The sequence below is a fragment of the Mobula birostris genome, chromosome 11 (assembly GCF_030028105.1).
Source record: "Mobula birostris isolate sMobBir1 chromosome 11, sMobBir1.hap1, whole genome shotgun sequence".
NCBI lineage: Eukaryota > Metazoa > Chordata > Chondrichthyes > Myliobatiformes > Myliobatidae > Mobula > Mobula birostris.
In genome coordinates, this window is record NC_092380.1 from 1625243 (window position 1) to 1649118 (window position 23876).

Here is a 23876-nt window from a genome sequence, read left to right on the forward strand (position 1 = left end):
GCCAAGTCAAGACCCGAGTTCCGAGTCATGACCGAGTTTCTAGTCAGGTCCAGGTCCCAAGTCCTAGCCCAGGTTGTATCCTACGTCTACGTCCATGTTGTTATCTTGTCCTCCCTCCTTGACTTCCCTGGTATTCTTAATAAACATCGTCCTGTTCATACTGCCGAGTCCCTCCAGCATTTTGTGCGTGTTACAGTCTAGTTAGCCTGATTTCAGTGGTTGTGAGTCCATTATTAAGGACATGGTTTCGAAGAACTTGAATGCACATGACCAAATAAGCCAAAGTCAACCTGGTTTCATGTTTGGGTTAGTATGTTTGCAGATGGTAAGAAGGTTGTTGCTGTTGTTGGTAGCTTGGAAGGTTGTCGTTGATTACAACGGGACATTGACGAGACGCAGCGCTGGGCTGAGAACCGCAAATGGAGTAAAATAATGTTTGACTTCTGAAGGTCGAATTTGAAGGCAGAATACAGGGTGGCGACAGGATTCACAGCAGAGGGCTCTTTGAGTACACGTCCATAGATTCTTTAAACCTCATAACCAAGATACTTCTGTTGTTAGGAAGACTTATCGTGTGTTAGCCTTCCTGGGTCGGGAGATTCAGTTCAAGGGTACTTGCAAAGTGGAAGGCCATCAAAATTGAAATTTCATTCGGAGATAAACGAGCGCAAGGGGAAAAATTGGTCATCTGTTACAAATTTGTGCCACGAAATAACAGAGAGTACACGGCATATGATTAAAGCAGTTATATTTATGAATCTTAACTTAATTAAAGGGTTAGTAAAGAAAAACAAAACTAAAAGGGCCCATTCTAATTAAACAGTCAGATGTGCACAAGCTGGATCTCAACGTTTCATCATAATCACCGATCCTCAATCGATCTTGGCCCCTTGCTTCATTGAATCACGGTTCCGCACTGGGTCCAGTCCTACGACCTGTTCTCCCCAGCATCTTCTCTCTCCATCTCCCACCGAACAAAAAACCCCAAGACCAACCTTGGTGACACTCACCAGAAAAACTCCTCCCAGTTCCACCATCCTAATTGGATGGTACGTATTCCTCATCATCCCTTATCTTCAACAACAGCCCAAACAGGCTGAAAGCAGTACGGAGTGTTCTTACAGAACTGCTAAATGAAATACCTACAGCATAACAGTAAAGATGTGAACCAGGGCATTACACCAGTATAAGATGTCATCTGGATGTCTTCCAATTTTCATCTCAGTTGGTCAATTTATTATGATTTATCTATCAAATTTAAGACAAAGCCTAAATATTCATCTTACTTACCTCTTGCTTCCGGAAACACCGTTTCCTTCACAATACATATCTGAACATAAGACACCCCTATGTACGTGGCACAGCGGACCTTTCAATGGTGCAGTGGAATAACCCGGTTAATATCCTGTTATTTCTGCCCACCGACTCCTTTTGCCCTACCATCAAAGACGTCCCGCAATCTCATTAATGGCTTGATTTTTATCATCGATTTGCATCTGGCAGGCCCCACTGCAGTTTTGCGTTGTTAACGGGATATAAAATCAGCCACTGATTTGTAGATAACGCTTTCCATTTTTGACTGAGTCTAGAGATTATTTCAGCTCAGCATCCCACTGAGAAACGGGCACAGACAAATCATGGCACTCCATCCAGATTCGGAACACATTTGTTACCTTGGTTTTGGCGAGGAACAAACTATCAACTTAAATCATTTCAGAGAGGAAACCGTGCAAAATGTGATAATTTTCAACTTCACAGATAGAAACCATAGAAAAACTACAGCACAGAAACAGGCCTTTTGGCCCTTCTTGGCTGTGCCAAACTATTTTCTGCCCAGTCCTACTGACCTGCACACGGACCATATCCCTCCATACACCTCTGTGTATAGATAGATCAGTCACGGGTACGAAAACATAATGGTCGTTATTCAGCAGAGAGACAAAGCTGTCCGACTATACAATGTGTCGGAGGGAATCAATTTCTCACCCTGCCTTTCTGTAACACTGCCATCTTCTTGAATCCGTTCAAGCATGATGCGGACGCAGAAGAACGGTACTTTCTCAAGCATCTCTTCGTTCAGTAACAGCAAACCACGTGGAGGAGATATTTATGCTCCGAGTCCAGGTCTTGTGGGAACGCAGCAACTGCACCTTTTCAACTGAATTCTCATCCCCATTCGGTCCAAAGATCTGGATTTGCCTCACATCCTCGAAAAGTGACCAGACGTCGAGGGGGACTGCTGCTCATGATAATTGATAGGTCGGTTAATGTCATGGGAACGAATTGGTGAAAGATTTGAAAGAACTGTTTGTGAGGTAGTACATGGAACTGAGAAAAACAGAACCCTGGGTAATTTCGCAGGTAAGGACATGTTCGGCACAGCTTTGTGGGCCGAAGGGCCTGTATTGTGCTGTAGGTTTTCTATGTTTCTATAAACAGCACAAATACAGATAATAACTAGAGTTCTGGCGACGCAGAATAGTAGAGCAGTGAATCGCGCCTCTTGGCCCACCACGTCCATACAAGTCCTTTTTCTCCATCTGCTCAGCAGTTGCCCCCAGAGGACTGCACCCTCTTTGCCCTGCCCTTTGACGTGTCGGTCTACGCGTCACAATATTAATCGTAGCAGATCCGATTCCCACCTCGTGGCCCGCGTTTGAACCGCCAAATTCTCACCTTTAACCAATTAACTCCCCCATCCTCTTGGTCTCAAATCTCTCCTATGGAAAGTGATGTCTATTCACGCCATCATTTCCATCCGAACCCAAAGTACCCGCACTTCCGATCCGTTGCTGCCCTTCTCCACTTGAAACCTCATCGACTCAACAGGTTTCCCCTTCAATTCGACAACAGCCATACCCTTCACCTGGTTGCAGTACTCATCCGAAACTGTTGCTCTGGGATTTTCGTTGATCCTGCTTTCAGACGTATGTCATGTCGCCACTTTTCTCGGCATTTTAGAGCATTCATCCTTCAGGTTCTGTATTCCGGAAAGTCTTCATCGTTATCCAGTTCGCTGTACTGGCTGAACTTCTTATCTGTCCTTCCTCGACATTCACGATACAGGTACACGGTGATGCAAAACGTGGGCCGAGGTGTTCCATTGCTGGGTTTGGCATTTTCTGTAACTGTAACAATGGTACTGTAAATTGTTTTATTAATTTTCCCTTTGTACTGCCCTGTACGACCAGAATGATCTGCCATGGTAGGACGCGAATAAAAGCTTCACACAATGGCTCAGTAAAAATGACAAGAATAAACTGGTTATCATTCCCCTACCCTCCTTCCCAACAACTGTATATCCCAGATACAGGCTAACATGTTTCCTACAGAACCATGGGAGGATTCTCACAGGGATAGGACATTCAGAGATGTATGTGTAGGAAATAAGCACTGTGTGTGTGTGTGTGTGTGTGTGTGTGTGTGTGTGTGAGAGAGAGAGAGAGAGAGAGAGAGAGAGAGAGAGAATGTCAATGTTTGTTGTACATCAGCAACCCTCCAATCCTCCGGAACCTCTCCGTTCCCCATTGATGATCCAAAGATCATTTTGCCGGAGGCTCAGAAATCTCCTCCTTCCCTTCCCATAGTAACCTGGGGTATATCTCGTCTGGTCTTGGTGACTTATCCAACTTGATGCTTTCCAAAAGATCCAGCACATCCTCTTTTTTAATATCTACATGCTCAAGCTGTTCAGTCCGCTTTAAATCATCCTTATAATCGCCAAGGTCCTTTTCTGTAGTGAATACTAGAGCAAAGTATTAATTAAGTACCTCCGCTACCTCCTGCGGTTCCATACACACTTCTCCACTGTCAAACTTGATTGGTCCTATTCTCTCACATCTTATCCTCTTGCTCTTCACTTACTTGTAGAATGCCTTGGGGTTTTCCTTAATCCTGCTTGCAAAGGCCTTCGCATGGCCCCTTCTGGCTCTCCAATTTTCATTCCTAGGCTCCTTCCTACTAGCTTTATAATCTTCTAGATCTCTATCATTACCTAGTTTTTTCAACCATTCGTAAGCTTTTCTTTTCTTCATGACTAGATTTTGTACACCCTGGTTCCTGTACTCTACTCCTTTCCCTGTCTCATTGGAACGTACCTATACAGAATGCCAGGCGAATATCCCCAGAACATTTGCCACATTTCTGCTGTACATTTCCCTGAGAACATCTGCTCCCAATTTATACTTCCAAGTTCCTGCCTGATAGCTTCATATTTCCCTTTACTCCAATTAAACGCTTTCCTAACTTGTCTGCTCCTATCCCTCTCCAATGCTATGGTAAAGGAGATAGAAATGTGATCCCTATCTCCAAAATGCTCTCCTGACCAGGTTCATTTCCCAATACCAGATCAAGTATAGCCTTTCCTCTTGTAGGCTTATCTACATACTGTGTCAGAAAATCTTTCTGAACACACCTGACAAACTCTACCCCATCTAAACCCTTGGCTCGAGAGAGATGCCAATCAATATCGAGGGAATTAAAATCCCCCATCACAACAACCCTGTTATTATTGCACCATTCCAGAATCTGCCTTCCTGTCTGCTCCTCGATGTCCCTGTTACTGTTGAGTGGTCTATAAAAAACATCCAGTAGAGTTATTGACCCCTTCCTGTTTCGAACTTCCACCCACGGAGACTCAATAGACAGTTCCTCCATGACTTCCGCCTTCTCTGCAGCTGTGACACTATCTCTGATAAGCAGTGCCACGCCTCCACCTGTATTACCCACCCTGTCCTTTCTGAAACACCTAAAGCCTAACACTCTAAGTAGCCACTCCTGCCCCTAAGCCATCCAAGTCTCTGGAATGGCCACAACATCATAGCTCCAAGTACTGATCCACTGTCTAAGCTCATCCGCTTTGTTCATAACACTCCTTGTATTAAAATAGACACATCTCAAACCATCAGTCTGAGCGCGTCCCTTCTCTATCACCTTAAGTTAGATAAGTCACCAGAACCGGACGACATGTACCCCAGGCTACCGTAGGAGGTGAGGGAGGAGATTGCTGAGCCTTTGGCGATTATCTTTGCATCATCAATGGGGATGGGAGAGGTTCTGGAGGATTGGAGGGTTGCGTATGTTGCTCCTTTATTCAAGAAAGGGAGTAGAGATAGCCCGGGAAATTATAGACCAGTGAGTCTTACTTCAGTGGTTGGTAAGATGATGGAGAAGATCCCGAGAGGCAGGATTTATGAACATTTGGAGAGGCATAATATTATTAGGAACAGTCAGCATAGCTTTGTCAAGGGCAGGTCGCGCCTTATGAGCCTGGTTGAAATTTTTGAGGATGTGACTAAACACATTGATGAAGGTAGAGCAGTAGATGTAGTGTATATGGATTTCAGCAAAGCATTTGATAAGGTTCCCCATGCAAGGCTTAGTGAGAAAGTAAAGAGGCATGGGATCCAAGGGGACATGATGTTGCACGGGGCGACTGAGGAGAACCCAAGTCGACTGAGTTGGGGATGCAGGCGGAGTTGGGGATGCAGGCGGAGACGTGTATGTAGAACAGCAAACCGGAGGAATCTTGACAAGGAGACGGGATCTACAGGGACTATCTTGAAACTAGAGCAGAACTTGGAACTAAACTTAGAACTAACGGTTCTAAGCGGACAAGAGAACGAGGTATCACACGAGAATAAACCAACAAACTGGCAACCTGAGAAAGAGAATCCATCGTACTGATTTCACAGTCTCTGATGAAAACCAGGCGTAGTGTGATTAGGTGTAGCAGCAATTGGATATCTAATGACTGAAATTAGGGCATAATCAGGGAGAAAGGAGAGTTAAAGGGGAACAGCCAAACGGAACCATGTGGGCCCAGAACTGGCTTTCCCACAGGAGGCAAAGAGTGGTTGTAGACGGGTCATATTCTGCATGGAGGTCGGTGACCAGTGGTGTGCCTCAGGGATCTGCTCTGGGACCCTTACTCTTCATGATTTTTATAAATTGTCATGGTCCGGTCCGTGAAGTCCGCATTCCGGTTCACGGTCCGGTCCATTGTTCCTTATTCCAGGTTTTCCCGTTTCCCCCCGTTTCCATTGAGGCATCTGATTCTCGTTTGGGCTGGCTTTATAAATAGCTTCAGGATTCAACCTCTGGCGGCTGGACTGTTCCCTTCCCTCTGAAGCCTTGCCTGCAACTTCGCCTGCGTCCTCCCCTTTATCACTGTCAAGTTTTACTGCCAGAGCAAGATCGGAGCCCTGCTGTGTCAAGATAAGGAACTGTCTATCGTTGTTTGGAAATGTCTCTTTGTGTCCTCGCCTCTGCTGGGTAGGTCCAGCCGTTAGCCGCTACCTTGAGTGCAGAACTGTCTCTCAGTGTTCTGTGTACGAGTCCCGGCCCTACGTCCTGCTCCCTAGGAGGGATCCTGTCTCTGTGTAGAGCCCCGGCCCCAAGTCCTGTTCCCAAGGAGGGTTCCCGGCTCTGTGTTCCATGTCTCTGTGTTCCTGTCTTTCCCAAGACCAAGGCTCTGTTTCAGTCCCCCACGTCCAAGCCTCTGTGTTCCAATCTCCCTAGGGCAAGGTTCCGTGTTCAGGTGTCCCAAGATCGAGTCAAGGCTTCGTGTTCTCGTCCTGTCCATGTGCCTCGCCCAGCCCAGGAGTACCTCGCCTAGCCCTGTGCTGGGGTGCCCTCGTCCTGTCCAGGAATTCACTCGTCGAAGAACCCAAGCGTCGTCTAGTCCTGTAGTCAAGCCTCGAAGAACCTAAGCCATGTCCAGTCCTGTAGCTACGTCATGTCCTCGCCTAGTTCCAGGGTCCGAGCCTGAGTCAAGACCCAGGTTTTGGGTCCTTGTCCAGTCTCTGGCTCGGAGTCCAAGCCCAGGCTCCTAGTTCCCAGTTCCTTGTCCTGGTCTCGCTTTCCTAGCCAAAGTCCTAGCCCAAGTCTGTGTTCCTGTCCCAGCTCCTAGTCTGTGTCCTGTCCCGCCCCTAACTCTAGTCCAGTCCAGTTCCTAGTACTTCAGTGTCAGTGTCTTGTCTTTGGGTCCGCTCCCAAATCTCCCCTTATGACATAAATGACCTGAATGAGGAAGCGGAATGATGGGTTAGTACCTTTACTGATGACACAAAGGTTGGGGGTGTTGTGGATAGTGTGGAGGCCAGTCAGAGGTTACAGCGGGACATCGATAGGATGCAAAACTGGGCTGAGAAGTGGCAGATGGAGTTCAACCCAGATAAGTTTGAGGTGGTTCACTTTGGTAGGTCAAATATGATAGCAGAATATAGTATTAATGTTAAGACTCTCAGCAGTGTGGAGGATCAGAGGGATCTTAAGGTCCGAGTCCATAGGACACTAAAAGATGCTGCGCAGGTTGACGCTGTGGCTAAGAAGGCATATGGTGCATTGGCTTTCATCAATCGTGGGATTGAGTTTAAGAGCCGAGAGGTAATGTTGCCGCTATATTGGACCCTGGTCAGACCCCACTTGGAGTACTGTGCTCAATTCTGGTCGCCTCACTACAGGAAGGATGTGGAAACTATAGGTGCAGAGGAGATTTACAAGGATGTTGCCTGGATTGGGGAGCATGCCTTATGAGAATAGGTTACGTGATCTCGGCCTTTTCTCCTTGGAGTGATGGAGCGCGAGAGGTGACCTGATAGAGGTGTATAAGATGATGAGAGGCATTGATCGTGTGGGTAGTCAGAGGCTTTTTCCCAGGGCTGAAATGGCTAGCATGAGAAGGCACAGTTTTAAGGTGCTTGGAAGTAGGTACAGAGGAGATGTCAGGGGTAAGTTTTTTTATACGTAGTGTGTTGAGTGCATGGAATGGGCTGCCGGCAACGGTGGTGGAGGCAGATACAATAGGGTCTTGAGAGACTGCTGGATAGGTATATGGAGCTTAGAAAAATAGAGGGCTATAGGTAACCCTAGGTAATTTCTAAGGTAAGGACATGTTCGGCACAGCTTTGCGGGCCCAATGGCCTGTATTGTGCTGTAGGTTTTCTATGTTCTATGTTCTATGTTCTATGTTCTATGTACTTGCCTATCCTCCCTCTCACACTGCCTACAATCTTTCTCTATTTATGAGCCAACCGCCCCTTCCTCTGTCTGTTCAGTTCTGTTCCCACCCCGCAGCAATTCTAGTTTAAACTCTCCCCAGTAGCCTTTGCAAATCTCATTGCCAGGATATTGATCCACCTCAGATTCAAGTGCAACTCATCCTTAATGCACAGGTCACGCCTGCCCCAAAAGAGGTCCCAATGATCCAGAAATCTGAATCCCTGCCCCTGCGTCAGTCTCTCAGCCACTCATTTATCCTCCACCTCACTCTATTCCTATACTCACTGTCGCCTGCCACGGGCTGTAATCACGAGATTACTACCCTGATGGTGTGTCTTATCCTACTTCTGAGCGCTGCGCATCTTCCCCCGCACAGGCCTCTCCGCAGACCTGCTCTGACGTGCCGCTCGCTAGACCTTGAAAGAGTTATTGCATGGATTTTGCGCGATCTTCATGAGAGGTGACAGACCATCAATGAGAGAACAGTTGAAACCGTGGATACGCCCTGTAGGGTGGTCGGAAGAGTGCTGCTTACATGACGGAGGGTCCCATTACGTAGCTGATGACGTAAGAATGAGGAAAGGTGTGGAAGAATGTGCTTTTCTCCTCATTATTCACTGGGATGATCCCTCCTCTTCAGTACTGTTGTACAGCAGTGGTCTCGAGTCAACTCAAATTCATGCTTTCCATGGACTTTCCAGTCCTAATCTGTCCAACTTCTCCTCGTAACCGAGGCTCCCAGATCCAATGAACATCCTGGTAACTCTTTTCGGTGCACCTTCTATTCCGACTTAGAAATGTGTGATACATGTATTCTGTTGAGGAAAGCACGAACCACAGGAGGAACCTCTGTCCAGTCAGTGTTGTGGGAGGAATTGGCCTATCTACGTTTCGCTTCGACGGAAAATCGAGGGAGGTAGGCAGCATAAAGTGGTGGAGAGAAGATATGAAGGAAGGGCTGGCAGGGGATGGGTGGATCCAGATGAGGAGCGATGATAGGCAGATGGAAGATGTAAAATTGCAAGTAGGGACAGAATCTGTGCTGTGACAGGTGGAGGTGACAAACTACTGCAGATGATGGAATCTGATAGGACAGGAGCTTGGAGCTTGGAACTAAGTAAGGGTAGTGCTTAGGATCGCAGAGTACAATGGGGAAAAGGACAAGTGGGGGGACTGTATCAGTGATGAGCAAATTCAGTGGATGGGGGAAAGTATGAAATATAAGAGATATAAAAGGGAAATTGTGGGAGCAGATTACATGAAGTTACTTTGCAAGTTCTGCATAACAGATATTTAGTTGTGTGTACCAAAGATTCAGAATATGTTTCCTTGAGCTGACAAACTTTCCCACACGTACAACGATGATAAGAACCACCTACGAGGTTAAAATCCCTCAGTATAGCAGGAACCCGACCAAGCCCCCCCCACCCCCACCCCCCGTGCCATCAGATGCTTCCTCTCCATCTCAAAGGTCACCCTGTGGTGCAGGGTAAATTTTGGCCCTGATACTGGCACACAAGTACTCTGAAATAGGTACAGTGCTGTGACGTGGAATCATGAGGCTGGTCAACACGGGAGCAAGGGCAGGCCATTCAACCGGGTAATCCCCTTAGCTGTGATCATAACTTTCATTTTCATCTTAAAGGATCCTGCGGTCTTTTCCCCTGCACATATATGATGACAGGTTTCCAGTGTTGAACAGGAGTTGAGAGCACCCTCTATCGGAAATGAATTTCATTAAATATCTCAATCAATCCTTATCGTGCCTCTGCTGAATACTCCTCCCGCTGCTCTCTCTGCGCGGACGTCAAACCTCACGTTCCCTCGATGCTGCAGACACACCCAGCTGTGAAAACACACTCACACCTTTTCCACCTGTCCTGCTCTCGTTCTGACGTCCAGTGGCTAAGTGCTGAATCATTGCAGTGTGGCTCCGATTCAATCAGTAAGTTTAAGAAAGTTGCTTTAAGAAATGAGGGACAAGGTAACAGCTTGCCTTTGAAGTAAACACTTTGAAGGATATCATAACCCGAGTCTGGGAGGTTTACATTCCTAGAGCCACCAGACAGTTCGGCTCAACTGGTCGGTCTCAGTTGTGTTTGCACAGCTCGGCTCGCCTCATCTGTCACGTTTGGGAATGTCCCTCTCCTGTCTATGCCTCACCCATTATTTTTCTCATCTCATTCCTAATGCGCAACGCACTTTGTGTGAAGATGCCGAATTTAAACTTCTCGACACCGATATTATTTCAATGCCCTTTTGATTCAGCAATCCCATTATTGGGAAAAAAGCTATACACTTTCTCTCCTTTGTCCTCTTGACCTCACACAGCTCTGTTAGATCACCCTTCAATCTCATGCGTTCCTTGTAAGGAAACCTCTCCATGTAATTTCGGCACCCGGGTCCTGGAAACATCCCAATAAACAGTGAGCGACGAGATATGGCGATCAGTAACTTGCATGAGATGCGTATGCGCGAAATTTAGAACGAGAGTGGGGACATTGGGAACTTTCCAGTAATTTTGAAATGACGCGAACTGTCAGTTATTTGTCTGCCAGACTGGTGGAAATGGGTTCAGGATCAGTGGTGTCTTCGTCCTGCCTTACGTGGGAGATCTCGGAGCCTCCAGTCATCCTGATAACTACACGTGCGTGAAGTGCATCCAGCCGCAGCTGGTTACAGGACGACTTGGGGAACTAGACGTGCAGCTGGATGATCTGGGGGATTTAAGATGTGAAAGGTAAGAGCTGCGCAAAGGTAATCTCGCCTAAGTTTCAAAAGGGAGGAAGCTGGGTGGCTGTCAAGAAAGGGAAAGGACAGACAAATAGTGCAGAACACAACCGTGCCCGTTCCCTTCAATAGCAGGTGTGTCGCTTTGGACACCGCTGGGCCGACAAAGCCTCAATGATCAGATCTCTGGCTCTAAGTCCGAACCTGTGGCTCATTCGGAAGGAGGAGGGGGGTGATAGGAGCACAGTGGAGACAGGGGTGACAATAATTAGTTTTGCGGATTCGAGGTTCTATGAAGGTTAATGAGTCTCCCAATGGGATTTGCCTTCCAGGTCCCAAGGTCAGCGAAGTCCCTGATTGGTTCCACGTCAATCTTACTGGGAAGTGCGAGTGGCCAGATGTCATGGATCATATTTGTTCCAACGAAATAGCTGGGAAGAGGGAAGATGTCCTGAACAGAGAATATGAAGAGCAGGGCAGGAAGTTGAAATCCCTGGATCGCTGTGTTTTCCACTCGCTACTGAAGGCAAGAATAGGATGTCTTGACAGGTGAATGTGTGGCTGAGGAATTCGTTGAGTGGACAAGGTTTCAGAATTCTGGATCTTTGGGAGACTCGCTAGGAAATGTGTCACTTGTGAAAAGAGGGAGTGGGTACGCTTGGATTTCAGAGGGCCAACATTCTTACGGGCAGGGTTTTCAGAGCAGCTGGGCGGGGTTTAAACAAATTTGGCAGAGGAATTAGAACCACGAAGGTCGGACGGAAGATGTGGCTGTTTCTATAGAGACAGATGAAGTGCGCAGAGCGACCGTGAGGAAGCGTAGGCAGTTAAAATAGCAGCTGGTGGGGTGGGAGGAGTGGTTAGGTAAAAGCATGTCTATTTTAACGCAATGAAAACTGCGAACAAGGTGATAGACATAGAGCATGGGTCAATACATGTAACAATGACTGTCGCCATTGCAGAGACATGACGAACATAACGGCAGGAACGGCTGCTGGATACACCGGGCTTTAGATGTTTCGAATAGGATGGGGTGGGGGTTCAATGCGGGGTATTAGCACTGGAAATCAGGGTGAGCATCACCTCTGCAGAATGGAAGGACGTCGTGGATGGATTGCCTACTGAGTCTGTTTAGCTGGAAGCCAGAAGCGGCAAGGCAGCAAGCACTTATTGGGATTATTCCACAGACTCAATCGCTTCCCCCAATATCACCAGGGACTGTGAGAAGCAGAAATGGGACAGGTTCTAGAAAAGTGCTGTATCACATCAACTACCCTAATATTGATTTGCACGTCCGTAGTACAATTACTTAGATGTGACCGGGAGGTACTTCTGACACAATACGTCGATAGGGAGACTAGAGGAGAAGCGATCCTGGATACGGTGCTAGGAAATCAAGCTGGGCAGGAGTCAGATCTCTTGCTGTGTGACCATTACGGAGACAGTGACAGCAACTCGCTAGACTTTACCATGGACTTGAAGAGTGATAGGAGCAGGGGAGGGGGGTGGCGAATCGGTATATAGGAGGGAGTTTGAATGATGCCAGGACAACGTATTTTCACACTGCGTTAGCAAAACCAAAGAGTTGGTTAATGACTGCAGGAGGAAGAACCCGGAGGTTCATGAGCAAACCCTTACCACAGAAACGTAGGTGGAGAGTGTCAGTAACTTTATACTAACACGTGACTGACATCACAAAGAGGCGCGGCCGTGCTGCTCTTTTCTTAAAATTTTGTGAAGATTCCGTATGTCAACTTTAACTCTTCGCAAACCTTTGTAGATATACAGTGGATAGCATCCCGACTAGCTGCTTCAGCGTCTGCTGTGGAATCACTATTGCCCAGGACCGTAAATTAGATAATAGACAATAGACAATAGGTGCAGAAGTAGACCATTCGGTCCCTCGAGCCTGCACCGCCATTCTGAGATCATGGCTGATCATCTACTATCAATACCCAGTTCCTGCCTTGTCCCCATAACCCTTGATTCCCCTATCCATAAGATACCTATCTAGCTCCTTCTTAAAAGCATCCAGAGAATTGGCCTCCACTGCCTTCTGAGGCAGCGCGTTCCACACCTCCGCAACTCTCTGGGAGAAGAAGTTCCTCCTCAACTCTGTCCTAAATGACCTACCCCTTATTCTTAAACCATGCCCTCTGGTACTGGACTCTCCCAGCACCTGGAACATATTTCCTGCCTCTATGTTGTCCAATCCCTTAATAACCTTATATGTCTCAATCAGATCCCCCCTCAATCTCCTTAATTCCAGCGTGTACAAGCCCAGTCTCTCTAACCTCTCTGTGTAAGACAGTCCGGACATCCCAGGAATTAACCTAGTGAACCTACGCTGCACCTCCTCCACAGCCAGGATGTCCTTCCTTAACCCTGGAGACCAAAACTGCACACAATACTCCAGGTGTGGTCTCACCAGGGCCCTGTACAAATGCAAAAGAATTTCTACAAAACGTGGTGGATGTTGTCCTCCCCATCACTAAGCTCATTTACAACAAAGCAGCATCCATTATCAGGGATCCCCATCATAATGGGAAGGCTCTCTTATCTCTAGCACCTTCTGCAGGTGGTGTATGAGCCGTAATCTCCCCTGACCCCCGACCAGCAGGTTCAGGAACATTAATTACCCCTGCAGCCACTAGGCTCCTGAACCAGAGTGGATATATTCACTCAACTGCACAATCTACACACTCACTTTCAAGGACGCTGCATCTCATGTTCTCGGTATTATTTATTTACTTTCTTATTAATTGCATGTTTTGTCTCCTTTTACACATTAGTCAGTTGTCATTCTTTATTAATGGATAATTTTTCTACATTCTATTGTTCGCCTTCATTTTCCTGTAAATGCCGGTAAGAAAATGACTCCATTTCAAAATAATCTTGTTGATGAGTCCTGCCGAAGGGTTTCGGCTCGAAACATCGACTGCAGTTTTTTCCATAGATGTTGCCTGGCCTGCTGAGTTGCTCCGGAATTTTGTGTGTGTTGCTCGGATTTTCAGCGTCTGCAGATTTTCTCTTGTTTGTAATTAATACATGCAGATCGCCTGCTACTTTTTACTACAATGGGTTTTTTGTTTCTCTACAATGTTCGCTAGTCTACGTGCTCCAAGTTCCAGTATCACCCTCACACCGGGCGCGTAAACATCATTCACTTCAAGAAAGTAAGAGGATCCAGTTAGTAAGCCATCTCGAGTGCCCTAATTAGTCCATGGGCTTAGATCTCTGTGCCTCTAAAAATCCTCTCCAGTGACATCCTCGCCGTTGACTAGTCTACATTTCAGGCTCATCCCTATTTCTATTCTTGAATACTGTAATATAAAACTGAATACTCGTTCGTCCTTGGAGTTCTCACCTGCAGCTAGAGCAGAAAAGAACTTGGTCAAGGCTGCAGCAAAATGACACCTTGCATCTCTCAATCGCCTGGGGTATACCCCATTAGCCGCTGTGGATCACTCCACCTTAACATTCTTTAAAAGGCCCAGCACTGCCTCTTTTGTTCTCCCAAAAATGCCGAAACATATTTGAGTGATTCGCAATTATCTTACTATTGCCTACGTCATTCCTCCTCATTAAGTGCTGATGCAAAGCAGTCTTTGGGACTTTGTCCGTCTCCAAGCACATGCTTTATCCCACCCTCTATCGCTAGCTCTGTGTTTGTTCTTGCTATATGTATGGAATTAATTTTGATTTTATTTAATTCGGGTTGTCAACAATTTTACAGGTACCCTCTGGCTGTTCTGATTCCCTTCTTGATAAACAGTATTTTCTAGCTTATTTATAATCTTTAAGGGCTCCTTGGATTTAAAATTCCAAAACCTTACCTCGAGTTCCTTTTTTCTTGTGGGGTGTATATATATGTAGATGTGTGTGTATATGTGTGTGTGTGTGTGTGTATATATATATATGTGTGTGTGTGTGTGTATATGGTATAGGAGCCAAGCGGCTATCGTTTATCTGCATTGCATTCTGTGTTGCGCGTTTATGATGTTCATTATGGGTAGCTAGTCACGTCAGTGAGGCCGTGGTAAAAGCGAAGGAAATAAGCTTATATAAAATAATATCGTAAAGACTGCTTTGCATCAGTACTTAATGAGGAGGAATGACGTAGGCAATAGTAAGATAATTACGAATCACTCAAATATGTTTCGGCATTTTTGGGAGAACAAAAGAGACAGTGCTGGTGCTTTTAAATAAATATTTTAAATAAATATTCATGCTTTGTTCTAGGCAGTTTGTAGTTTGGGATCGGCGGGTTTCATATCTTTTGCTAACACTCAATGTCGGAATATAAAGCTTAATTACGCTTAGCTTACACTGCGATACGCTTAGATTTCATTGCGCCAAGATTGTTCGCTTGCTAATTGTTAATCAGGATTGATATAGATATCACGGACTTTTGGAGCAGTCATTACTGAGTGAGGGCTATTATGCAGGTATAACCAATCCGTGGTGTCGCCGGGAGCAGGAATTGTTCATGTTTTGGTTTTGGTTTGGTTTGGTTGCAGCAACACGTGCTAAATACACGGAGGCTTCTCCACCAGAGAGTGGATCGGGCGAGAATTAGATGTCATAGGTTCAGGGTGAAAAGCGAAGTATTTGAGTGGGCTCTGAGGGGGATCTTCTTAACTCCAAGAGTGATGCGAGTGTAGAATAAGCTGCCAGCGGAAGTGGCGGATGCGGAGTTAATTGCAAAATTGGGAGAAGTGTGGAAAGATACAAGAATCAGAAGGGCGTGGAGGACTATGGTCAGGTAATAGGCAGATAGGACTGGGAGTGCACAGGTTGGAACGGACTAAGTGGGCCGAAGGTCCTGCGTCCGTACTGTTGTAACCTATTACACTACGACTATATTCACTACCTCTTTCGGCATTCAAACTTCCCTTACCTCGTCATCCTTGTCATTGCTATCGTTTTGGAACATATTCTATTGTATTGTGTGCAGTTTGTCTTTCAATAACCTGCACATGTAACGCATAGACTTGCCCAACTACAGCTATTCCCATTTAACTGTTCCTAGTTCCTGCCTTTAAGAATGCGGACCGACTGCGTCATAGTCATAGTCATACTTTATTGATTCCGGGGGAAATTGGTTTTCGTTACAGTTGCACCATAAATAATTAAATAGTAATAAAACCAAAAATATTAAATAGTAATATCTAAATTATGCCAGGGAATAAGTCCAGGACCAGCCTATTGGCGCAGGGTGTCTGACCCTCTAAGGGAGGAGTTATAAAGTTTGATGGCCACAGGCAGGAATGACTTCCTATGACGCTCTGTGTTGCATCTCGGTGGAATGAGTCTCTGGCTGAATGTACTCCTGTGCCCAACCAGTACTTTATGTAGTAGATGGGAGACATTGTCCAAGATGGCATGCAACTTGGACAGCATCCTCTTTTCAGACACCACCGTCAGAGTCCAGTTCCATCCCCACAACATCACTGGCCTTACGAATGAGTTTGTTGATTCTGTTGGTACAATTCCCGGGTGCGGACTGACTGCGTCATTGTGGGGTACAATTTCCGGGAGCTGCGGCTTCATTCCACGGTCTAAAGACGTACTGGCAGTTTGATCGGCCGTTGTAAGTTGTTGCATGATTAGGTTAGAGTTAATCGGGATTGTCGGGGGTTTCGTGACGTGGCTCGAAGGGAATACTCCACCCTGTATTATGAAAAAATAAAATAAAATTCGATTGTAGTGGAACGTGAGATACTGAAGAGTGTAGCTCAGTACATCACGGGCACATCGGATCCCTCCCCACCATTGGCTGTTTCTACAGAAGGCGCTGCCCCCCCCCAAAAAAGCAGCACCCATCATCAAAGCTACCCGCCATCCGAGCTGTGGCATTCATTCACGGCAGGAGGTGGAGAAATATGAAATCCCACACCATCAGATTCCGGAACAGTTACATCCCTTTGACGATTTTGTTCCTTAACCGTCCCGTAAAATGTATTTCCTATAGCTTAACCACTCTATCACAACAAGAAAAATGCTGAATGGAAAAGTTGCGCATAGTTAAGTCTACCGTTAGACTAAAGGACAGAAACCTATCAGGGCTCAACTGCGGAAGATTTAATCGCGGAGCATAAAGTGCAACAATTGCCTTTGAGAGAAAGCTGTCGTTTATATGAAACCGGCAGGTGTGTTTGCTGCCGTTGTACAGAAAATGAAAAGGGTGATAAAGGTAATCGCGGCACCTCGACAGACGCAGGCTGAGAAATAAAGAGGGGAGGGTGTAGATGCATGAAACCATTGTCGCACTCTTCCTCGTTACATAGAAGTTCGCGGAGAAAACATGGATTCATTTCAGATTTGCATGAAAGAATCTGCAGGGACCTGAATCACAGTTCTGACTGCTACTGTTGTCTGATTGATACTGTCCGGTCAAGAAAGGCGAAATTGATTCGGTCCGTAGTCTTTCGAGTTCATCAACAGAACTGATGGGATTCGCTTAGTGCGCAACGTTATAATACAGTTGACCGGATATTTCACCGCGTTCGTCACCTGCTCCCTAAACTTAGCCTGAGTCACCGCATAAACAAACGTGTTGGTGCAGCAGCTAACGTTACTCAGCAAGTACCCAACAAAATGAAAGATCGTTTCCAAATCAGTCCGACCTGCTGCATTTCCTGTGATCTGATAATAGACGAACTCTACCACAATCGTCAGCCATAGTAGGATGAAGCTGAAGGAGAGCGTGAGGAGTAAAACCACGGACCTCCTCCTGCTCTCCATCTCCGGGTCACCGAGTTTCCTCCCCTCGCTCTGACCCCTCAGCCCTTTGCGGACTCGACTGGCCACTAAGATGCGCCTGACCGTCAGAGCGTTGAGCAGCAGGGTTACGGCGAAAGGGATTAACGGAGTTAGAACCCTGCTGAACCAGTCAAACGCCACCCACCCTGGGTCAGTGTAATAGGAGTCCTTGACTGAACAGCCCCACGTTACGTTGTCGATGATCTTTGCGGGTTCATATGTGAAGTAGAAGGGAGCATTTTTCAGACAGAGCAGAATACTGGTTGTTGCTAAAACCGTAGCCGCAGTTTTCTCGGTGCAATACTTGGTCCGCAGCTTTTGGCAACAAATGGCGATGAAGCGATCAACGGTGAAGGTGACGGTGAACCAGACACAACAATTTCTTGATGTAAACGTCAGTACATTAATAACTCTGCACGCTGGCGTGACGTCCAGTAAAGGCCACGGCGAGTAAAGATAATTGATTTGAAATAAAATGACCTCAATGATAATGACCAGTAGATCAGCCACTGCCATGGCCACGAGGTAGTGAGTGGTGCAAGTGGCGAGACCGCAGTTTCCCTGGGACAGAATCACAATCGCAACTAAATTCACTGGAGAAACAGAAGAGAACAGACAAGGGACATCAGTGAAAACATTCTCTACGTCTGAACACGGCTAAAGATCGGAAATGGTGCGTGGCTGCTTATCTGCCCAACCTGCCTGCTTCAGGGGAGAAGAAGCAGTGTGTGCAGCGAATGGCTGGCATGAAATACAGGCAGCCGCCAGCCAGTATCTATCACTCAAGGAAGCTTAATTCATTACTAAAGTTCCCCACCACCCGACATATTCCGTCTTACCGTCACTACCATCGGACAGAAGATAGGGCAGCCTGAAAAACCATGCTCAAAGATTTAACAACAGCATCTTCCCCTCTCCGTCAGACTTCCGAGCTGTCCGGCGACCCATGAAAACCGCGCCATTGGTATATTAGAACGTAATGTATGTTAGTAACTTATAATATTTAACACAGATTTTTTAAAATAAACTTTTGTTTCTTCTAAACATTTACCGGGAACTCCAACGACAACAATAATCACGTACAAAATTTTCTCCGCACTTAAATATCTTTCCAGCATTTTCTCTGCAAAAGGAGGAGTTCAATTACCCTCTACATGAGCCTTTCGCACAGAAAATTCCAGCATTTTTATACGGCTTAGCATCTCCACAGGGACTGACGGTGTTTTGCAGTGTTAAAAATAGAGATTTTACAATCAGGCACAAACCGAGTACGACAGCCGTGTCAAATCCCACTGTACTTGATTCTGCAGGCAGTTAATTGGGAAATTCTCGAGTCTGGAATTCTGGGAAGATAGAGGGATGAAAAATTCGAGTAGCGTTCCTCCTGCAAAAGTCATTTTGTTTCAAACGTCAGCAAAACATACTCTTCATTTGTAAGGCCAGTGATGTTGTGGGGATGGAACTGGACTCTCTGACGGTGGTGTCTGAAAAGAGGATGCTGTCCAAGTTGCATGCCATCTTGGACAATGTCTCCCATCCACTACATAATGTACTGGGTGGGCACAGGAGCACATTCAGCCAGAGACTCATTCCACCGAGATGCAACACAGAGCGTCATAGGAAGTCATTCCTGCCTGTGGCCATCAAACTTTACAACTCCTTCCTTGGAGGGTCAGAGACCCTGAGCCAATAGGCTGGTCCTGGACTTATTTCCTGGCATAATTTACATATTACTATTTAACTATTTATGGTTTTATTACTATTTATTATTTATGGTGCAACTGTAACGAAAACCAATTTCCCCCGGGATCAATAAAGTATGACTATGACTATTCGCATTGTTGAGCTGATTTCGTTCAATCTTGGTTATTCAGCCAATTTAGGCTTTTTTCGTGGTTTCTGGCTGTCCACTCTGAAAGGCTCTGTGACATTGTTGTCTATATATTGAGGAACTAATTCAATAGATCGTCTTAGGCTGCGCTCTGCATCCTAGGCGCTGCCTTCTCACTCAATACTATTGCGTCTCACCTCACCGTAACCTCAACTTAACACTCTTGGCAACCCGGTAGTCATTTGATCCTGGCTTTCCTGGCCGATATCTCAGTTTTTTTCTGGGATAAAGAAATGTCTGCTGTCCGCTGCTTCAAGGGAAGGTCGCAAAGAGTCGAAAGGGGGCATTGCGGTTTATTTGTTACCTCAAGTTTTAAAATCCCTCATCCCTCACCCTGCTCCTGTTCACTGTGTCAATGACCCTCAGGTTACTGCATACCCTGTCCTCTTGTAAACTCTCACGCAGACGAGAGAAGGAAGAAAACTCTCCCTGCCATGCCGACGACAGTCCGACTCTGAGTCGTCCGAAAACTTCGAGCCTCCGACACCGAGTACCGAGCACCATCTCTGCCGAACACTTCGACCTCAACTCCGGTCGCCAGCAGCAGGCAAAGCCAGGGATTTTGGGGCCTTCCCTCTGGAGATTCTCGATCGCACAGTAGCAGCCGCAGCGAACCGGGCATTTCAGAAGTTTCTCCAGATGTTCCTCTGTGCTTCTCATGTCCGTCTCCATCAAATCAGAATTGTGCACGGCCCCTACTTACAAAATACGATACCATTTCTGCGTCGCGTCGCCATCTTCTCCTCCAGTCTATCATTGGCAAATCTGCGTTTGGAATACAGAGTTCTGGTCACACTACTAGGAAAGATGCCATTAAGCCGGAATGGTTGCAGATATTTACAAGGTTGCAGTTGGGACTGGAGGGTCTGAATTGTGGAGAGAGGTTAAGACGTTGAACACTTACCAACGTTGTAACTTTTGTCGTTGGATCGTCGGAGAACGAGATCCAATCTTACAGGACGTATAAAATCACAAGGACAATAAATGAAGTGAATGTGCATAGTCTTTTTCCCACAGTTGAGGAGTCAAAAAAAACCTTGTTGTGGGTGCAACGGTAGCATAGGGATTAGTACAACACTATTACAGCTCGGGGTGTTCCGGGTCCGGAGCTCAATTCAGCCGCCGCTCTGTAAGGAGTCCCACAGTGGAAGGCATGGGTTTCTCCCGGGCGCTTCGGTGTCCTCCAACAGTCCAAAGACGTACTGGTAGGTTAGTGTGTCATTGTAACAGAGATCCGTGATGAGGTTAAGACTTAATCGAGTTTGCCGGAAGTTACTGGGGTGGCGTGGCGCGAAGACCCGGAAGGGTCAGAAGGGCCGGAAGAGCCGGAAGGGCCGGAAGGGCCGGAGGGGCCGGAAGAGCCGGAAGAGCCGGAAGGGCTGGATGGGCCGGAAGAGCCGGAATGGCCTGTTGTGCACTGAAATTCTATGGCCGTAGTTAAGGGAAAATCCTGCCTGGCAAATATGTTGGAATTCTTTGAAGAAACAGCAAGCAGAGTAGAATCGGTTAATGTGTTCTTGGATTTTCAGAAGGCCTTTGTCAAGGTACCACTCACTAGGCTGCTTAACAAGCTACGAACAGGTGGTGTTACAGGAAAGATTCCAGCGTGGATAAGGCGCTGGCAGATCGGCAGGAAGCGACGAGTGGGAATAAAGGGAGCCCTTTCTGGTTGGCTGCCCGTGAGTAGTGTTGTTCCACAGGGGTCTGTGTTAGGACCGATTCTTTTTACATTATATGTCAATAATTTCTCTACCCAGTGAAGCAATGGAGGCTACCTGGGTGAATATTCCTAAGACAAGGTTTAATAGATTTTTGCATTGTAGGGGAATTAAGGGCTATGGGTGAAATGCCTGCTTCGCTGGCGCTGCTACTGTGTGATCCAGAATCTCCGGAGGGGAAGGCCCCAAGTCCTCGGCTTTATTGTTGCTCGGCGGCCGGGGCGGAGTCAAAGCGCTCGGCAGAGGATGGTGCTCGGTGCTCGGTGTCGGAGGGCTGGTCGGAGGCTCGAAGTTTTCGGACGGACTCAGAGTCGGCTGTGGTCGGGTGCTTCCAACGGTGCGGCATCGGCAAGTTTGCGGCGCTTGGAGGTTCATGGCAGGGAGAGTTTCTCACTTCTACTGTCTGCGTGAGATGATGGGGCTATCGGGACTTTGAGGTTTTTTTTACCGTGCCCGTGGTTTGCTCTTTATCAAGTTATGGTATAGCTTTGCACTGTTGTAACTATATAGAAACATAGAAACATAGAAAATAGGTGCAGGAGTAGGCCATTCGGCCCTTCGAGCCTGCACCGCCATTTATTATGATCATGGCTGATCATCCAACTCAGAACCCCGCCCCAGCCTTCCCTCCATACTCCCTGACCCCCGTAGCCACAAGGGCCATATCTAACTCCGTCTTAAGTATAGCCAATGAACTGGCCTCAACTGCTTCCTGTGGCAGAGAATTCCACAGATTCACCACTCTCTGTGTGAAGAAGTTTTTCCTAATCTCGGTCCTAAAAGGCTTCCCCTCTATCCTCAAACTGCGGCCCCTCGTTCTGGACTTCCCCAACATCGGGAACAATCTTCCTGCATCTAGCCTGTCCAATCCCTTTAGGATCTTATACGTTTCAATCAGATCCCCCCTCAATCTTCTAAATTCCAACGAGTACAAGCCCAGTTCATCCAGTCTTTCTTCATATGAAAGTCCTGCCATCCCAGGAATCAATCTGGTGAACCTTCTTTGTACTCCCTCTATGGCAAGGATGTCTTTCCTCAGATTAGGGGACCAAAACTGCACACAATACTCCAGGTGTGGTCTCACCAAGGCCTTGTACAACTGCAGTAGTACCTCCCTGCTCGTGTACTCGAATCCTCTCGCTATAAATGCCAGCATACCATTCGCCTTTTTCACCGCCTGCTGTACCTGCATGCCCACTTTCAATGACTGGTGTATAATGACACCCATGTCTCGTTGCACCTCCCCTTTTCCTAATCGGCCACCATTCAGATAATAATCTGTTTTCCTATTTTTGCCACCAAAGTGGAGAACTTCACATTTATCCACATTAAATTGCATCTGCCATAGCCATTTCATTGTGTCCCGGACGTTCCACTACCTTCCTGTGCGGACCTCAATACCTGCTGTCGAGACTTTGGGGTTGCTGAACTCTCTGTAAGCAGCAATTCTGTACAGAGGCGGGAGGAGAAGATGGCGGCGTGACGCAGCTCGCAGCGGCCACTCCGGTGAATGATATCTGTTATCTGTCAAGTAGGGTGCCGTGCACAATCCTGATTTGATGGAGACAGACGTGAGAGCACGGAGAATCATCTGTGAAACTTCTAAAGATCCTGCTTCGCTGCCGCTGTTACTGTGTGATCCAGAATCTCCAGAGGGGAAGGCCCCGAGTCCTCGGCTTTGCTTGTCGCTCGGTGGCCGGGGCGCAGTCGAAGTGCTCGGCAGAGGATAGTGCTCGGTGTCGGAGGGCTGGTCGGAGGCTCAAAGTTTTAGGACGGACTAAGAGTCGGCTGCGGTTGGGTGCTTCCAATGCACCGGCAAGTTTGCGGCGCTTGGAGTTCATGGCAAGGAGAGTTTCTTCCTTCTACCGTCTGCGTGAGATGACGGGGTATCGGGACTTGAGACTTTTTTTTACCGTGCCCATGGTCTGCTCTTTGTCAAATTACGGTATTGCTTTGCACTGTTGTAACTATATGTTATAATTATGTGGTTTGGTCAGTTTTAGTCTTGGTTTGTCCTGTGTTTCTGTGATATCTTTCTGGAGGAACATTGTATCATTTTTTAATGCATGCATTACTAAATGACAATAAACGAGGACTGAGTGTCCTCATAATCTAATCTAATCTAATTCTCTTGTACGAGAAAACATGCACTCCTCGTTCAGGCTACTGAAGGGAAGCTGGTTTATTCCTCTTCCTGAACGGAGGACTGCTGCTCAGGCTACATGGGAGGCCGAGCTTTCATCGAAGGCAGCCAATGATCTTTTTTTAATGGTCCTCAACTGTTGACGTGGGTACTTCATATACTAGGCATTGACCACGTCTCGGTGTTGTCTTGATCACAACCAGTGAAAAGTGGACATAGTTTAGTCCGATAAATCAGAATTAACAAATTAGCGAATAACAGTGCAGAAACAAAACACAAAGAAAATACAGAGTTGCAGAGGTTGAGTAGGGATAACTCTGAAGACTAAACACAGTAATGACTACCCCCTCCCCATACCTGGGATGGAGAGTGGACAACGGGAGAATCCCCCCAACCCCCGTCCGCTGTTATGAGTGAGATAAATAATGTGGCTGTATAAAGGTGCTAAACAAACGACTGAAAGCAGATCATTACTTAGTGCTCCTGAAACAATCATATTTTCAAAAATTGATGGGTCCATTCGTGTATTGCATGTGATAATTTCATTAACGCGGGATAACCGAGCAATGGAAATGGCCGTAAAGGTGGGAAATGATCGTTCTGATCTTGCAACGCCTTGCGTATAACA